Consider the following 18,091-nt stretch of genomic DNA (forward strand, 5'->3'; position numbering starts at 1 on the left):
GCATAAGACACAAAAATTGTGAACACATATATATCAACCATCATAGAAAACTAAATAAGGTAGTGCAAATTGATGAAAAGGATTTTAAATATCTAGTGCAATTTTACCCCCTAGTGAGAGGACATTAATATTAAAGATTTCCCTTTTGTGGATTTGCGTATTCAGCTTTTAGAAATTAGAATGTATTTCTCTACCTCTGATATGACAGCAAAGTAATAACAACCAATGCTAAAAATAAACAATAATAAATTATATTTAAACATCAACAATTTTGTTGAATTATTTTGTTAAATGCATGATAGCACAGTGTTACAAAAAACAGAGAGAAGTATATTTCTATTTATGGAATGACTGCAAGTTTTATTGATGCCCAAGAAATTCATATATAACAATGCTCTTATAAAAGAGTGATTGATGGGTTGATAGTACCCCTTCATTGAAAATAATTCACTTGTGAGCTGGTCAGCTTAAAGAATCCCTGAATGACTCAAACTCAATTCCATATTAAAAGCAAACCAGGATGAATCAGTGGGCGCTTCAATAAGGAAACATTAAGAAAGGAGAATTAGGGTAATGTTTTCTTGTTCCCTAGGGTTTTTCTTAAAGCTTCTTTGACATTCTTGTTTCTTAGAGAGTAGATCAGAGGGTTTAACATGGGTGTCACCAGTATGTAAAATACTGAGGCCACTTTGCGGAGTTCAGGATTGCTGGGAGGTACGAGATACACAAACGAGACAGTCCCATAAAGCACACTCACTACCCCAAGGTGGGAGGTGCAGGTGGAGAAGGCTTTCTTTCTCCCTTCAGTGGAGGGAATCTTCAAGACTGTGGACACAATGTACATGTAAGATATTACAATGACAACTATTGTGGGCAAAATAATGAAGATAGCCAAACTCAGAGATACCATCTTATTGACAAAGAGATTAGAACAGATCACCATTTGGTAAGAATCACAGTAGAAATGATCAATAACTCAATATACACAAAAAGACACTGTGAATGTTACACTGACTTGGAGGGTGGAACTGACCCTATCGCAGCAATAGGGACCAGTTGACTATAGAGGTATCTTGACATGTAGACACTATAAAGAAGAGGATTGCAGATGGCACTGAAGTGGTCATAGGCCATGGCTGCCAGGACAAACCCCTTTGTTACCATGAAAACTGCATAAAGAAACAGTTGAGCCACACAATCTGCAAAGAATATGATTTTTTTCTGAGATAAGATGTTGTCCAAGGGAAATCCAAGATGGCCGGCCAGAGGAGGCAGCATTCTGTGATGCTCCCGTGACCTGGAACACAAATAGTGAGAATACTGCTTCTCTGTGAGTGAAATTCCTGCTCCCATGTGAAAATCATGGCCGTCATGTCCCTCCAGGGCTCCTGGCCTCAGCATCAGAGTAGGTATCCCAACTACTCACCCACACAGGACTATCAGAGGGGGCACCATCAACACCCACGCAGAACTTTTGGCCATGCACCTGAGCAGAAATCACTGCTGCCATTCCCATGCAGAACATCTATCAGCTTCCCACACGCAGGAACTCTAGCCGCTACTCCTGTGTGGACCCCCATCTACCAATGTGGGGCTCCCCGGTCACCGCCATCTTGGGACTTTGCAGCAGTGCAGATAGTCCTCTACACGCAGTAGCCTACCTGTACCCGAGAACTTTACACAGGCTCTGAAGTCAGCTGATAGCCACACACTGCATGAGCTCATCTCTGAACTCATCCTCCAATGCCATCTCTTGGCTCCCCCGACACAACCCAATAGCCCACTGCTGAAAGCAGGCACCTCCATCTTGGGGCACCTTCATCACCATCTTCAGTGGGGGTGGCTTCCAGTTTTGGAACTCTGGCTGGCCAGGTACCTAGTTTCTAACTCCACCCTCTCCCCAGCAACTATTATCCTGGCATGTTGACACCCTGGTTAACTTTACCACCCTGAGGGAGGAGATTCCAGCTAACAACAGATGACCTCACCTATTGGATGAGAAGGGAAGCAGGAAAGACATGGATTTCCAACCCAAACAATCCTGTTTCTTCCTTTAAGATTTTTTTTCCCTTCTCCCTCTCTACTCTCCCGCCCTCACATCTCCCAACATATGTGAAACCAAGTACTTTGCATGAATTAGGATTTTGAGGACTGGGATGTCTCAATAGTATATTACAGCTGTGTGTGTGTGTGTGTGTGTGTGTGTGTGTGTATATATTTATCCAACTAATTTTTACTATTTTACTTTTTTAAAATTTTTGTCTATATATGTGAGTTTGTTTTATGTACTCTACTGTGTTCCCACTTACTTGTCTACCCAATATTACTTCCTCTCCCTTCTCCTGCTAATAATCTTCCTCTTTAGATTTCTCTTTCACACTTCCTAAGATATAACAACTCTATATCCTTAGCTCCTAGCTCCTCATCTTATTATCCTATGCCTCACTCCCAGTTCTTTGTCCACGATCACAAACTGTAAAACCTTTTACAAACCTACTGAGTATATTGTAGATAATAATTGAATTCACCAATTCTCTACATTGTGACCAAACTGTAAACATGTTAATAGCAAACATTTGTTTTTAGGGTGTATACTGTTTATATTGGGATCTGATAACATTGTCCTGCACCTCAGAGGAGAGGTATTGAATCCCTATGGGAGACTATAAGCCTATGGGGTAAAAACAGTAACACCTCAGATCCACAGTGCTATAAGGGAAGACATACAAGCAATATGAAAAGACAAGAGAAGAAAGTTCCCCAAACATATCAAGATACCACATTATTAGAATCCATGGCCAGCACAGCAGAAGACAGGACAGAGAAAGAGTTTAGGTTGTACATGATTAAAATGTTCTGTGAATTAAGGAATGACACAAGAGAGCAAATATAGGCAGCAAAAGATCATTTCGACAAAGAGCTACATAAACAAACACAGGAAGCAAAAGATTAGTTCAATAGGGAGATAGAGCTTCTAAAAACAAAACAAAACAAACAAACAAACAAACAAACAAAAACACCAAAAAGAAACATTTGAAATGAAAGAAACAATAAACCAAATTAAAACCTCAATTGAAAGCATCAATAACAGATTAGAGCATTTGGAAGATAGGACCTCAGACAATGAAGACAAAATATATAATCTTGAAAAGAATGTAGACAACACAGTATAAATGGTAAGAAACCATGAGCAGCACATTCAAGAAATATGGGATAGCATAAAAAGACCAAATTTAGGAGTTACTGGGATAGAGGAGAGAATAGAGTTCCAAACCAATGGAATGAGCAATTTATTCAATGAAATAATGTCAGAAACTTTTCCAAGTATGATGAATGAATTGGAAAACCAAATTCAAGAGGCTTACAGATGCCAAATGTACAAAATCACAACAGATCCACTCTAAGGCACATTACAATGAAAATGCCTAACATACAGAATAAGGAGAGAATTTTAAAGGCCATGAGGGAAAGGAAGCAGATTACATATGGGGGAAATGAATTAGTTTATATGCAGATTTTTCCTCCCAGACCCTGAAAACTAGAAGATCCTGGAACAACATATATCAAGCTCTGAAAGAAAATGGATGCCAACAAAGAATCTTATATCCAGCAAAATTAAGCTTTGATGATAAAATAAAAACCTTCCACGATAAACAAAAGTTAAAAGAATTTACAACTTGAAAGCCTGCACTACATAACATCCTGGGAAAAATATTCCATGAAGAGGAATTGAAAAACAGCAGCAAAGGGAGGTATTACACTATAGGATAAACTAATCAAAGGAGAAACCAAGTCAAGTTAAATACCAAAAAAAATATGGCTGGGAATATAAATCATGTCACAATAATAACCCTGAATGTTAATGGATTAAATTCACTATTCAAAAGACATAGATTGGCAGATTGGATTTTTTAAAAAGTCAGTCTTGCTGACTACAAGAGACTCATCTCATAGGAAAAAAGCATCCACAGACTGAAGGTGAAATGTTGGGAAAAATACCACACTCATGGACTGTGGAAGCAAGCAGGGTTCTCCATCCTCATATCAAATAAAATAGACTTCAAGTCAAAGTTAATCAAAAGGGATAAAGAAGGATATTTCATACTGTTTAAGGGAAGCATTCATCAATAAGACATTACAATTATATATGCTTCAAAAAATTGGGCATCTATGTTCATCAAACAAACTCTTCTCAAGTTCAAGAGTCACATAGACCACAACACAATGATTCTGGGTGACTTTAACACACCTCTTTCATCACTAAATAGATATTCCAAACAAAAGCTGAACAAAGAAACTATAGAACTCAATAATACAATCAATAACTTAGACTTAACTGACATATATAGAATATTTCATCCTTCCACGAGAGAATAAACTTTCTTCTCAGCAGTACATGGATTCTTCTCTAAAATAGACCACATACTATGCCACAAAGCAACTTTTAGCAAATATAAAAAACTAGAGATACTACCCTGCATTCTATCAGATAATAATGGAATGAAATTAGAAATCAATGATAAAATAAAAAATGAAAGCTAGTCCAACACTTGGAGACTAAATACTATGCTATAGAATAAACAATGGTTTACAAAAGACATCAAGGAGGAGATTAGAAAATTCTTAGAGGTGAATGAGAACATAGATACAATGTATCAAAATCTCTGGCATAGTATGAAAGCAGTTCTAAGGGGAAAGTTCATTGTGTGTATTTTATTCCTTAAAGAAGAAAAAGTCAACAAATAAATGACTTAACATTACATCTCAAAGCCCTAGGGAAAAAAAAGAACAAATCGACACCAAAAGCAGTAGAAAATGGCATATAACTAAAATCAGAGCTGAAATCAATGAAATTGAAACAAAGAAACAATTGAAAAAATTGACAAAACAAAAAGTTGTTTCTTTGAATAAATAAATAAAATTGGCAAACAATTAATCATCTAATGAAGAGAAGGAGAGAGTAAACTCAAATTACTAACATATATGATGAAAAGGAAATATCAAAACAGACACTACAGAAATACAAAAGATAATTAGGAATTATTTTGAAAACTTGTACTACAATAAAATAGAAGATATCAAAGGAATTGACAAATTTCTAGAGTCATATGATTTGCCCAAATTGAATCAGGATAATATACACAATTTGAAAAAGTAAATTTGAAGCAATGAAACAGAAGACGCCATCAGAAGCCTACCAACCAAGAAAAACTCAGGACCAGATGGATACACAACCAATTTCTAGAAGACCTTTAAATAAGAATACCAAAACTCTTCAATTTATTTCAGGAAATAGAAAAAGAGGGAGTACTTACAAACTCATTCTATGAGCCAATATCACCATGATTCCAAAACCAGTAGACACATCAAAGAAAGAAAACTTTGGGCCAATATCTCTAATGAATATAGATACAAAAATTCTCAATAAAATTCTGGCAAATTGAATACAAAAACATATCAAAAAGGTAATGCACCATGATCAAGTGGGATTCATCCCAGGAATGTAAGATTAGTTCAACATATGGTAATCAATAAATGTAATTTATCACATCAATAGACTTAAAGATAAAAACCAAATGATCATATCAACAGATGCAGAAAAAGCATTCAACAAAATGCAGCACCATTTCATGTTCAAAACAGTAGAAAAACAGGGATAACAGTAATATATCTCAACATTTTGAAAGCTATCTATGCTAAGCCTCAGGCCAACATCATTCTAAATGGAGACAAATTGAAAGCTTTCCCTCTAAAAACTGGAACAAGACAGGGATACCCTCTTTCACCACTTCTATTTAATAGTTCTTGACACTCTAGCCAGAGCAATTCGACAAATAAAAGAAATTAAAGTGATACAGATAGGAAAAGAAGAACTCAAATTAGCATTATTTGCTGACAATATGATTCTATACCTAGAAGATCCCCAAAACTTCTAGAATTTGGCATAGTAGCAGGATACAAAATCAACACCCATGAATCAAAATCATTTCTGTATATCAGTGACAAATCCTCTGAAAGGGAAATGAGGAAAACCACCCCATTTATAATAGCCTTAAAAAAATACTTGGGAATCAACCTAACAAAAGAGGTGAAAGACCTCTACAACAAAAACTACAGAACACTAAAGGAAAGAAATTAAAAAACATCTTAGAAGATGGAAAGATCTACCTTGTTCTTGGATAGGTAGAATTAATATTGTCAAAATGACCATACTACTAAAAGCATTATACAGACTTAATGCAATTCCAATCAAAATCCCAATGACATTCCTCATAGAAATAAAAAAGCAATCATGAAATTCATCTGGAAAGATAAGAGACCCAGAATAGCTAAAGCAATCCTTAGCAGGAAGAGTGAAGCAGGTAGCATCACTATACTAGACCTTAAACTACACTACAGAGCAATAGTAACAAAAACAACATGGTATTGGCACCAAAACAGACTGTTAGACCAATGATACAGAATAGAGGACACAGAGACTAACCCACAAAATTACAATTACCTTATATTAGACAAAGGTGCCAAAAACATTCATTAGAGAAAAGATATCCTCTTCAACAAATGATGCTGGGAATATTGGAAATCCATATGCAACAAAATGAAATTAATCTACTATCTCTCACCATGCACAGAACTTAACTCAAAGTGGATCAAGGACATAGGAATTAAATCAGAGACCTGCGTCTAATAGAAGAAAAAGTAGGCCCAAATCTCCATCATATCAGATTAAGGCCCTACTTCCTTAACCAGACTCCTATAGTGCAAGAATTAAAATCAAGAATAAATAAATGGGATGGATTCAAACTAAGAAGCTTCTTCTTGGGGGAAAAAAATTGGTGAGGTGAATAGAGAGCCTAGAGCTTGGGAGCAAATTTTTACCCCTCATATATCAGATAGAGCACTAATCTCTAGGGTATATAAAAAAAACTCAAAAAGCTATACTCTAAAGTAACAAACAACCCAATCAATAAATGGGCCAAACTGAACAGGCACTTCTCAGAAGGTGATATACAATCAATCAACAAATATATTAAAAAATTTATTGCAGCAAATTTACAATATCTAAACTGTGGAACCAACTTAGACGCCCTTCAGTAGATGACTGGATAAAGAAAATGTGATATATATACCCAATGGAATATTACTCAGCAATAAAAGTGAATAAAATCATGGCATTTAAAGGTAAATGGATGGAGTTGGAGAATATAATGTTAAGTAGTCAATCCCCAAAAACCAAATGTCAAATGTTTTCTCTGATATAAGGAGGCTGATTCATAGTAGGGTTGGGAGGGGGAGCATGGGAGGAATAGACAAACTCTAGATAGGGAAAAAGGGAGAGAGGGAGAGGAAGGGGTAAGTGGGTTAAAAAATGAAGGTGGAAGGAAATGGACATCACTACCCTAAGGATATGTATGAAGAAGACAGGAATGGTGTGAATGTTCTTTGTGTATAAGCAGAGATATGAAAAATTGTGCTCTATATATGTAACATGAACTTTAATGCATTATGCTGTCATATATAACAAGTTAGGATAAAAAAAATTTTAAAAAATATGTTGGCCATGGCTTTGGGTAAAATAACAGTGGAGTAGGAGAGATCAATGACTTTCCTAGATGATTTCTATCTTGCTTATTATATCATAAATATATTACAGACCATGTTACAGACTATGTTATATCATAACTATATAACAACCCTATTTAAGATTAATGAGCAAGATCAATGACTAAGCAAATATATTTGGATGTAAATAATAATTATCATTTTATGGCCTTGTCATAAGTGGCCATCATTATGGCCCTAACTAGACCACAAATTGGAGATCCAGATATCAGAAAGTGCTTAACTCACTGAAATACAAGAAGTAATAAAAGAATTAATGCCCTTAAAGGAAACGAACATGTAAAACTGTAGTTATTTTTAGTGTATTTCAGTTATCAAAAATTTGGAATAAAATACATAAGACATAATACTCAAATTTTTATTTACTATTATGTATTGGCTGGCTGTTACGAAAATAGTGTGTAGAAGGCTGGGGATGTAGCTCAATGGTAGAGTGCTTGCCTAGCATTCTCAAGGCCTTGGGTTTGATCCCTAGTACCATAAAAATAATAATAAAGCAACAAACAGACAAAAGTCAGAAAACCTCAGCCTCATATATCCTCATGTAACTGGAGTCATCAATGAGGCAACTCTTCTGAGGTGGGCCATGCAGTCTTAATTGTTACCTGGTTAAGGAGGAATGGCCTTAGCTGGGAGGACTGAGGCAAATTGTCTCTTCGGTTGCTTCTCCTCTTCCATCAGGCAGTACTGTGCATCATCTCCATCACCATAGCAGTGGTTGAAAGGAACTAATGAAAAGAGGAATGAGCAAGTACTTTTCACATTAACATCTCATTAGCCAAAACGACTGATATGAATGAATTAAGAAGTGTGGCAGGGCATATTTCCCTGAACTGGAAAACACCATAAAATTTCACTGTAGTGAGAGGAAAAATTGGAAGATAAATAATTGAGAAAGTTTCTTTAAAACATAGGGCTAAATTCAGAAACTGTTTTAGTGAGCTTTTTCGCTGCTGTGGCTAAAAAATCTGACCCGAACAATTTTAATGGAGGAAAAGTTTCTTTGGGGGCTTATTGTTTCAAAGGTCTCAGTCCATGGAGAGCAGGCTCATTCCTCAGGGCTCCAGGTGAATCAGGACATCATTGTGGAAGAGTGTGGCAGCGGGAAGTGGCTCACATGATGATCAGGAAGCAAGGAGAGAGAGACTCCACTTGCCAAAAACAAATATATATCCCAAAACTACACCCCATATGCCCCACATCCTCCAGCCCTACCCCACCAGCTTATTCCATCAGGTGATTAGGTGACTAATTCACTGATTGGGTTAAGGCTCTTAATATCCCAATCATTTCTTCTCTGAACCTTCTTGCATTGTCGCACAAGTGAGCTTTTGAGGGATACCTCACATCCAAACCATAACATTGAGCACTTGTTTAGCATTCTTGATGCCCTGAGCTCAATTCTCAGTAAGATAAAGAACTATTTTGATTGTTACTAAGTGACAAAGAATTTTAAGTTTAGTAATAAAATCTTTTTATCCATTCAAAGGAACAACTGTTCTTGGCTGATGTGTATATCTGTACTTAACACCACATGAAAAATGTAGAATTGTTGAAATGTTTGTATTAATGATTATTCCTTTATATAGTTAAGCTTGATAAGTTGAAAATCTTTTTGATTTGCTACTTCTTTTCATTGGTGGGCTTGATAAATGGTGAAAGATTTCTCCATGGTGTTCAGTTAATGGTAAATGTAGAGAATGTCTTGGTTTCTTCTGTTCTAATGTTAAGGTGAGGAGAGAGAAGATGGTGGATTAGAGGAAGGATGCACTTCTCAGCAGGTCCTTAGCAACAAATTTATAAAGCAGGAAGACTGCTCCTCAGCAAGGTGGGTAACTAAGAGAACTCAGTGAAATTTACTTGATTATAAAATACTTGACTATAAAAGGAACTAAAGGTAGAGAAGTCAGAAAATCGGAATATGATATGAGGAATAATATGTTACAGATGCACTAGCTTCTTGGTAGCTGAGGCCACTGAGGGGAGGAGGGAGTGCAAGCAGACAGAGAATATTGCACTGTGGGCAGATCAAAATAAAGAAAGAAATAAAATTGGAGAGACCTGTGAATTAGAGAGATCAGGAACTTATGTAGGATGTTTTCACCAGTCACCTATTAGAATTCCCAGTGAGAACCTGAACCCGAATGACTTAAATAGGCACAAAGAAAATTGTTCCTGGACCACACAAGCTCCAGATATCCAAGGAGAAAGGTACATTTGCTACTGGTGCCCCATAAAGCTATTGGAAGACACTGATAGCAGCCACACAGGAGCATCTGTACCTCCAGGGAGGATAACTAGTATTCATGGTGGTGAAGGTGAAACCTGTGGAGGGTTAGCCCCCACTCCCTAAAAGTGGATTTTATTGGAGGCCCTCGAGATCCAGACTTCCTGCAGAGACTGGCAATCTCCCCAGCAATAGAGGGTGTGAATCAGATCTCAAATACCCACTGACAGAGTTCCAAAGTTCAGCCAAGACTAAACTCTATCTACTGGAACTTCCAATTTAAAACTGTGTACCATCCTTGTTGCAGGAATACACAATTTGTGAGCTCTTTCCTTTATATTCCCCCTCTACTGGGAGAATAGAGGCTGAGATGAATTACTGCAATCAGCTTTACCTCGTAGCCATAATGGCTCACAGCTAAGTGAGAAACACAAAGACACTGGATTTAACAACACCCAACCCTTGACCCAAGGATTACAAAGTAAAAAATAATGAAATTTGATTGGGACAGTTCAAGTTCATAGGGTAGAGATCCTGCTGAAGAGAAATGCCTGCATCTCAGCCAAGTAATAGTGATTCTCATCCCACACAAGATGGAGCCCCACCGGAACCTCATTACTTTATCACATAGGATAGGAGATATAAATACCCAAACCAATAATCAACTGCTAAGGATGAACAACCAGAAGGGGGTCCTCAGTTCACACCCATGGACATCTACTTATAGATCAAAAACAGAGAAAAGTTCCAAAACAACAGATAACTACAAGCAAAAATATACAATATAAAAGAGGAAGGGGAGTCCATTTCATTTGATTATAAAAATGTTCAGTGAACTAAAGGAAATTATAAGGAATGAATTAAGAGAGCACATACAGGAAATGAAACACCATTTAAATAAAGAAACAGATATATTGAGAAGAAATCAACCAGAACTTCTGGAAATGAAACACAATGAATCCAATAAAAATTTACTTGAACACATAACCAACAGATTAGATTGCATAGAAAACAGAAATTCAGGCTTTGAAAACAGGATATATGAACTTAAATACTGAGTATGAAATAAAGAAAAAAATAAAAACATCATCAGAATATACAGGAACTCTGGGTCAGCATCAAGAGAACAAACCAAGAGTCACTGGGATAGAAGAGAACATGCAAAAATAGATAAAGGCATCAAGCATCTTTTCAATGATATAGTAACAAAGTTTCTCCATAACAGAAGTGAGATAGACATCAATATACAGGATGCATACAGGACACAAAACTGACAAGATCAGAACAGAAATTCTTCAAGACACATCATAATCAAAATGACAACCACAGAAAATAAGGAGAGAATATTAAAAGCTGTGAGAGGCAAATGTCAGGTTATATTTAGAGGTAAACTTATAAAGTTCACTTATGACTTTACAACTTAGACCCTAAATCAAGAAGAGCCTGGAGTTGAGATATCACATGTTCTAAAAGAAAATAAATGCCGGCCAAGATTGCTATTTTAGCAAAACTCTCATTAAAAATTGATAAAAATATAAACTTTTCTTGAAAAAGTTGAACTAGATCATCAAGCCAGTATTACAAAGAATACTCAAAGATATACTGTAAAAAGAGGAACTCAAAAACAAATCTAAACCCTCAAATAGATGAAGATCATTAGAAAAGTAACCAACTAAATTAAAATCAAGACAATTAAATATAGCAAACAAATCAAAATGTCAGGAAAACACAAACACATATCCATACTATGAATGAGTGTAAAGTCTCAACTCCCCAATTAAATGATGAGCAAAATGGATCAAAAACCACGACCCAACTATATGCTGTTTGCAAGAGACTCATCTCATAGTCACCTAGAGGTGGAAAGTTAAAGGATGGAAAAATATTCTAAACAAACAAAATCTGAAAACAAGCAGAAGCAGCTATTCTCATGTCTGAAAAAGCAGATTTAAATAAAAATTAGCCAGAAGAGAAAAAGGGGGCTACTACTTACTGGTAAAGAGAACAATCCAAGAAGATGATATTATTATAGTAAATATATACACCCTAATGTCAGCATATGTAATTATAGAAAAAAGTACTTCTTGATAGGAGATCCCAGATATATCTCAATATAATAATATGGAATGATTATAACATACCTATATCACCAATAGATAGGTCTTCTAAACGTAAAATCAATGAAGATATTGCTGACTTAAATAATATTATAAATCAAATGGACTTAATAAACACCAACAGAACATTTCACTCCACTACAGCTGAATTTACCTTTTTTGTTTTTTAACAGCCCATGGAACCATTTCCAAAATAGACCATATTCTAAGTCACAGTGTATGTCTTAGCAAATACAAAAGTGTCAATATAATTCTGCGCACCCTATAAGATCATAATGGAATAACATTAGAAATCAACACCAAGAAAAATAATTGAAACCACATAAACACATGGAGATTGAACTGTACTCTTTTAAATGAAAAAATGAATTAGAGAAGAAACCAAGAAATTCTGGGAAACACATGAGGACAAACAAAATATATCAAAATCTTTGGAACAGTATGAAAGCATTACTAGAGGAAAATTTATAGCATCGAGTACCCATATTAAAAGAATAGAGGAATTCCAAATAAATAAGCTTGTGCTCCTCCTCAATGTCTGACAAAAGAAAGAACAAAATAATTTCAAAATCAGCAGAAGGTGGGATCTAATTAAGATCAGAGCCCAAATCCATGACATTGAGAATAAAGAAAACCACACAGGACCAATGCAACAAAGGATTGGTTCTTTGAAAGACAAATAAGATTGATCCACCCTTAGACAAACTCACCAAAGTAAGAGAAAGAAGGCTCAAATAGACAAAATTAGAGATGAAAAAGGAGATATCACCATAGACACTTCTAAAATCCAGAGGGTCATTAGAAACTATTTGAAAATTTATACTCAAACTGTGAAATCTAGAAGATAATGAAAAAGTTTTAGATTTTTATGACCTGCCCAAGTTTAACCAGGAAATACAGAAAACCTAAACAGACCAGTATTCTCTCTCATGTCCTGAGTGGGTAAGGGAAAGTGTTCCCCTCCAGAGGGATGGGCTGGCTGAGAAATAAAAGTTAAGAAAATAGTACTATGAAGTAATCACAGGACACAGAAAAGTATGTTTCAGAGTGGGGGCAGCAACAGGCCAAGCTGTCCAGACAGGTGCAGCTTCTAAAGAAAGGAGCCCACACTGGTTTATTTATATTAACACATCACAGGAAATTGATAGAAAGTTTTTTTTTTTTTTTGCCAAAAACAGGATAGACGCGGGGGCAGGTAGGCTGCCTGGTTCCTAATAGGTCACACCCATCTCTGATGTTGCTTTGGATCTCTTTTGGACAGAACTGGGAGGCAGTTCATGTGCATTGGGCCATCTTGACAGTGGGATTGCTGCTCTAAGTTCCCAAATACCAGACCTTCCCACTCACTGTCTTCAAAGATGAAAAGGTCCATGCACATTTCATGGGTGGCTTCCTGCACAGTATTAAAATTGAAATAGCAATTAGAAAACTTCTAACAAAGAAAATCCCAGGATGAGATGGATTCTCAGCTTAATTCTACCAGACTTTCAAAAAAGAACTAACACCAGTCTTTCTGAAATCATTCCATGAAATTGAAATGGAGGAAACACTTCCAAATACATTCTATGAAACCAGTATAATCCTGATATCTAAACCAGGCAAAGATGCATCAAGAAAAGATACAGGCAAACATCCCTGATGATCATAGATGCAAAAATCCTTAATAAAATATTAGCAAACTGCATTAAAACACATCAAGATGTATTATACCATTATTAGGGGGGTTTTATCCCAGAGTTGCATGTAAGACAAAAAATGTAATTGACCATTTAAATAGAATTAAGAATGAGAATCATATGGTTATCTCAATAAATGCAGAAAATGAAATACAACCTCCATTCATTTAAAAAATGCTAAGGAAGCCAGGGATAGAAGGACATTTCTCATCATTATAAAGGCTGTATATGACCAACTCAAAGCCAACATTACACTGAAAAGAGAAAAACTGAAAGCATTTCCTTTAAAATCAGGAACAAGAAAAAGATGTCTGCTTTCACTACTTCTATTCAATACAGTTCTCAAAACTCTAACCAGAGCAATTAGGTAAGAGAAGGAAATTAAAGAGATACAAATAGGAAAAGCAGAAATCAAATTATCTCTATTTACTGATTATATGATCCAAAATCTTGAAGACCCCAAAACTCCAGGAGAAGACATATAAAGCTGATAAATGAATGCAGCAAAGTAGCAGGATACACAATCAATGCTCACAAATCAATAGCTATTCTGTACCCGAACAGTGAATCTGCTGAGAAAGAACTCAGGAAAACCATTCCTTTCACAATAACCTCAAACAAACAAAAAAAGCCCCTAAACTTGAAAACCAATCTAACCATGGAGGAGAAAGATCTCTACACTGAAAATTATAGCATACTTAACAGAGAAATTGAAGATCTTACAAGAGGGAAAGAACTTCCATATGCTTGGATGGTCAGAATTAATATTGCAAAAATGTCCATGACCTAAATCAGTATATAGATTCAATGCAATTCCCATCAAAATAAAATTCAGTTCTTCACAAAACTAGATACTATACTTGATCTAAGCCAGAATGCCAAACAGGGATCTTCATGTAACTAGAAAAAATAGTCCTAAAAGTCATTTGGAAGAATAAGAGACCAGAATAACCAACAAGAAAAGCAATGCAGGAGGCATCATGACACCTGATCTCATTTATCCTCAGAGCTATAGTAATAAAACAGCATGGTACTGGAATCTAAATAGACATGAAGACCAATGGAATAGAAGATACAGAATGTAATCCCCATACCTACACATATTGGATACTTGTCAAAAATATGTTGTAGAAAATATAGCCTTTTTAACACATGGTGCCTGGATAGCTAGATATTTATATGTATAATAATATGAAAAATCTCTCTCTCTTCTTATACAAACATCAAGTCAAAATGGATCAAAAACTTAGCAATTAGATCAGAAACTTTGCAACTGATAAAAGAAAACATAGAGTCTACGCTTGATCATATAGGTGTTAGCACTGACTTCCTTAATAAGACCCTTAAAACTAAAACCAAACCAAACCAAACCAAACCAAAAACCAAAAACCAAAAAAAAAAACAAAACCAAGAATCAACAAGTGGGATGGTATTAAATTTAAATGCTTCTGCACATAAAAGTGAACAATTAAGAACACAGGAGAGGGTCTAAAGAATGGAAAAAAAATCTTTGCCAGCTACTCCTTCAACAGGGGATTAATATCTAGGATATATAAAGAACTCATAGAACTTAACACGAATAAGTAAGTAACCCAATCAATAAATGGGAAAAGAACCAAACAAACATTTTCAAAAGAAGAAACATGAATGGCCGACAAACACATGAAAAATATTCCAGCATCTCTAGCAATGAGGGAAGTGCAAATTAAAACAACACTAAGATTTTTTTCTTATTCCAGTCAGAATGGCAATTATCAAGAACACAAATAATAGTAATGCTGGCAGGATGTAGGGAGAAAGGTATATTCTTACATTATTGATATAAAATTAGTACAACCCCTCTACAAAGCAGTATGGACATTCCTCAAAATACTAGGAATGGGGGAAGGGGTGGGCAGCATGTGCATGGGGTGCCACCATGGCAAAAACTTATAACTCTTGTTTTTCGATCCCAGTACCTTGCCCATATTTCTTCCCCTTACTATTCTGTGTGGTGTTTGCCTCTCCCTAACCCCAATTCCACCACCCCAGGATGGTGGGCAGAAGGCCTACACCTCTCTCAGAAAGTTTATTAGATAAATCTTGGGACAGTTTGGAAGAAGTGGCCAAGAGGTAAGATAGAGGGCTGGTCCTTGGTTTGCCCTCCCCCACAAGAAAGCTCTTGTACTCTTCATTTTGTGCCACTTGTAGTTTTGGGGAGCTTAGTTTTAAAAGACTGACTAAAAAACAGCAAAAAAAAAAAAAAAGCAATTTTGAAGCGGCTCTCCAGATAAAATTTGTTCTGTATTATTTGTATTAAATATGAGCTTGAGAACGAATCTTCTTACATTTGTTTTTTTTTTTTTAAACCAAAGGGTCACAATGAATGCAGCGCCATTATGTGTTTGCGTTTGTCCTTTCCTGTGTGAAACAACTTTTATGGTGGTGTTACTTTTTATTGTTTAAATGAATATACATTGTTCAATGGTGTTGCTCTTCAGTGTTGTGGTATTCCTTTTTTTTGAAACTGTATAAAGTTTTTCCCCCTCAGCATCTGCATCTAATATATAATAACTCATTTGTATAAGGTTTTTAAATTTATATATAAAAATGTATAAATTTTTTGTTTCTCTTTTTGATTTATTTTGTCTATATGAAACCCGGATGTCATCAAATGGACATTCATAGTTGCATTAAGGATCAGTAACATCAACAAAAGTAGCTTTAAAAGCCTTTATGTAAAACAAGAGTTGAACATTACTGAGGAAATCTTAGCAAAGCTGTCTGAGCAACAGTGGGAACTGCCTGTTTCCCTTTTGAATTCCTATTCAAAAGACCAGACCCTTAGGGGCATGGACTGACTGTGCAAAACTTGATGTGCCAAAATTCTCAGTGACTTTAGCGTTTTTTCTGTTTTTAATGCTGTACTTTTGTTCATCATGTTTTGCCGTGATGCTATGTAGGTAGGTTTGTATGTAACTTTACTGTCACCTATAAAAAATGTGTTTGGTAGCAGATTTTCCAAAGCATTTTAAATGAAGATTCATAAAGACTTAAGGGCCAAAATTCTGCATATTGGATTATTCTTAAATGAAAAACCAGCTGCCACTTTTATGTATGTACACAACATACAAGTAGGTAGTGATTAAAAACAAGCAAATAAACAAAAAACCCCAAACACTAGTTGTGATGAAGTTGCAAAATGCCGTATAAAGCTGAAAACTATTTAATCAGTGCCATTGTAGAGGATATGAAGAATTATAAAACATTTCAAATTTCCTTGTTTATTAAAATGCTAACTATAGCATTTTTTTGTGTGTGAATCCTTTCAATGTTTCCTAACAGTTGTGAAAATCACCGTTCCATTTTATACTCTAATTCCAAGTTCATTTTTAAAGGCTTGGAAGCCATTTTTGTATTGAATAAATGTTCATGCTCTACAGTATCTGTAGCATGTCATTCTGGATTAATAAAAGAAACAGTATGTGCAGATTAAAAAAAAACATAAAACAAAAAAAAAACTAGGAATGGAACCACATATGACCTAGCTATTCTACCACTTGGAATTTATCCAAAAGGTATATTTATAGCAGCAGGATTCACAATAGCCAAATTATGGAATCACCCCAGATGCTTGCCAATAGTTGAATGGACCAATAAAATGTGATATATATGCACAGTGGAGTTTTATTCAGCCATAAAGAAGAATGAAATTTTGGCATTTGCTGGTAAGCCAGACTCAGAGAATCAAGGGTCAAATGTTTTCTCTCATATGTGGAAGCTAGAGCAAAATAAAGGAAAGAAGGTGGGTGGAGTGTGTGGAGGGATTAGATATTACAACGATATAGAGAACATCAGTGGAATAGAAGAAGGAGATCAAAAGAGAGGGATGAGGAATGGGAAAGGGGTGGAAATATGGAATGAATTTAACAAAATCACATTATGGGAATGTATGTATATACCTCATGGAATTTTACCTTTATGAATATGTAGAAGGTACCAGTAAAAATGAATAATAAACGAATGAAGGAAGATCAGTAGAGAAAGAAGAATGCAGGAGGGAATGGGGTGGGAATGTGGGGGAGAGGGGATTGAAATCAGATTTGACAAATGTATGATTTTGTCAAAATGAACCCAACTACTATGTATAATTATAAAAAGCTCAAATAAAAAATTAAAAATAAAGTTAAGGCGAAAATCTTTGTAAATACTATCTGAAAAAATCTTAGTGGATGCTACTTGGGGAAGACACCTAAAGAGTTTCATTATTCTGAACTTTTGGCTTGGATTTGGGAAAAGAGTTGATGGAATGCGCACAATATAAGCACACGCCAATACAAATAATAACAACCTAAGTACAGAGTGAAAATAAACATGGACATAAATAATAATATTTGGGAATTTCAGCTTATTCAGAAGTGGACACAATTAAAAACTTGCTTAAAAAGCCAAAGCAATTCTAAGTGACA

At 35.5% G+C, this 18,091-nt stretch overlaps 1 pseudogene across 1 annotated transcript; it reads right to left on the reverse strand.

The window, feature by feature from the left end:
* Positions 1-565: 565 nt before the first annotated feature.
* On the reverse strand, positions 566-1,353 carry LOC308658236 (olfactory receptor 9K2-like; annotated as a pseudogene). Its single transcript has one exon. The product of its transcript is annotated as an olfactory receptor 9K2-like (transcript).
* Between the last annotated feature and the right edge of the window lie 16,738 nt (positions 1,354-18,091).

The sequence above is a fragment of the Spermophilus citellus genome (genome assembly GCF_964194105.1).
Source record: "Spermophilus citellus genome assembly, chromosome: 10".
Classification (NCBI taxonomy): domain Eukaryota; kingdom Metazoa; phylum Chordata; class Mammalia; order Rodentia; family Sciuridae; genus Spermophilus; species Spermophilus citellus.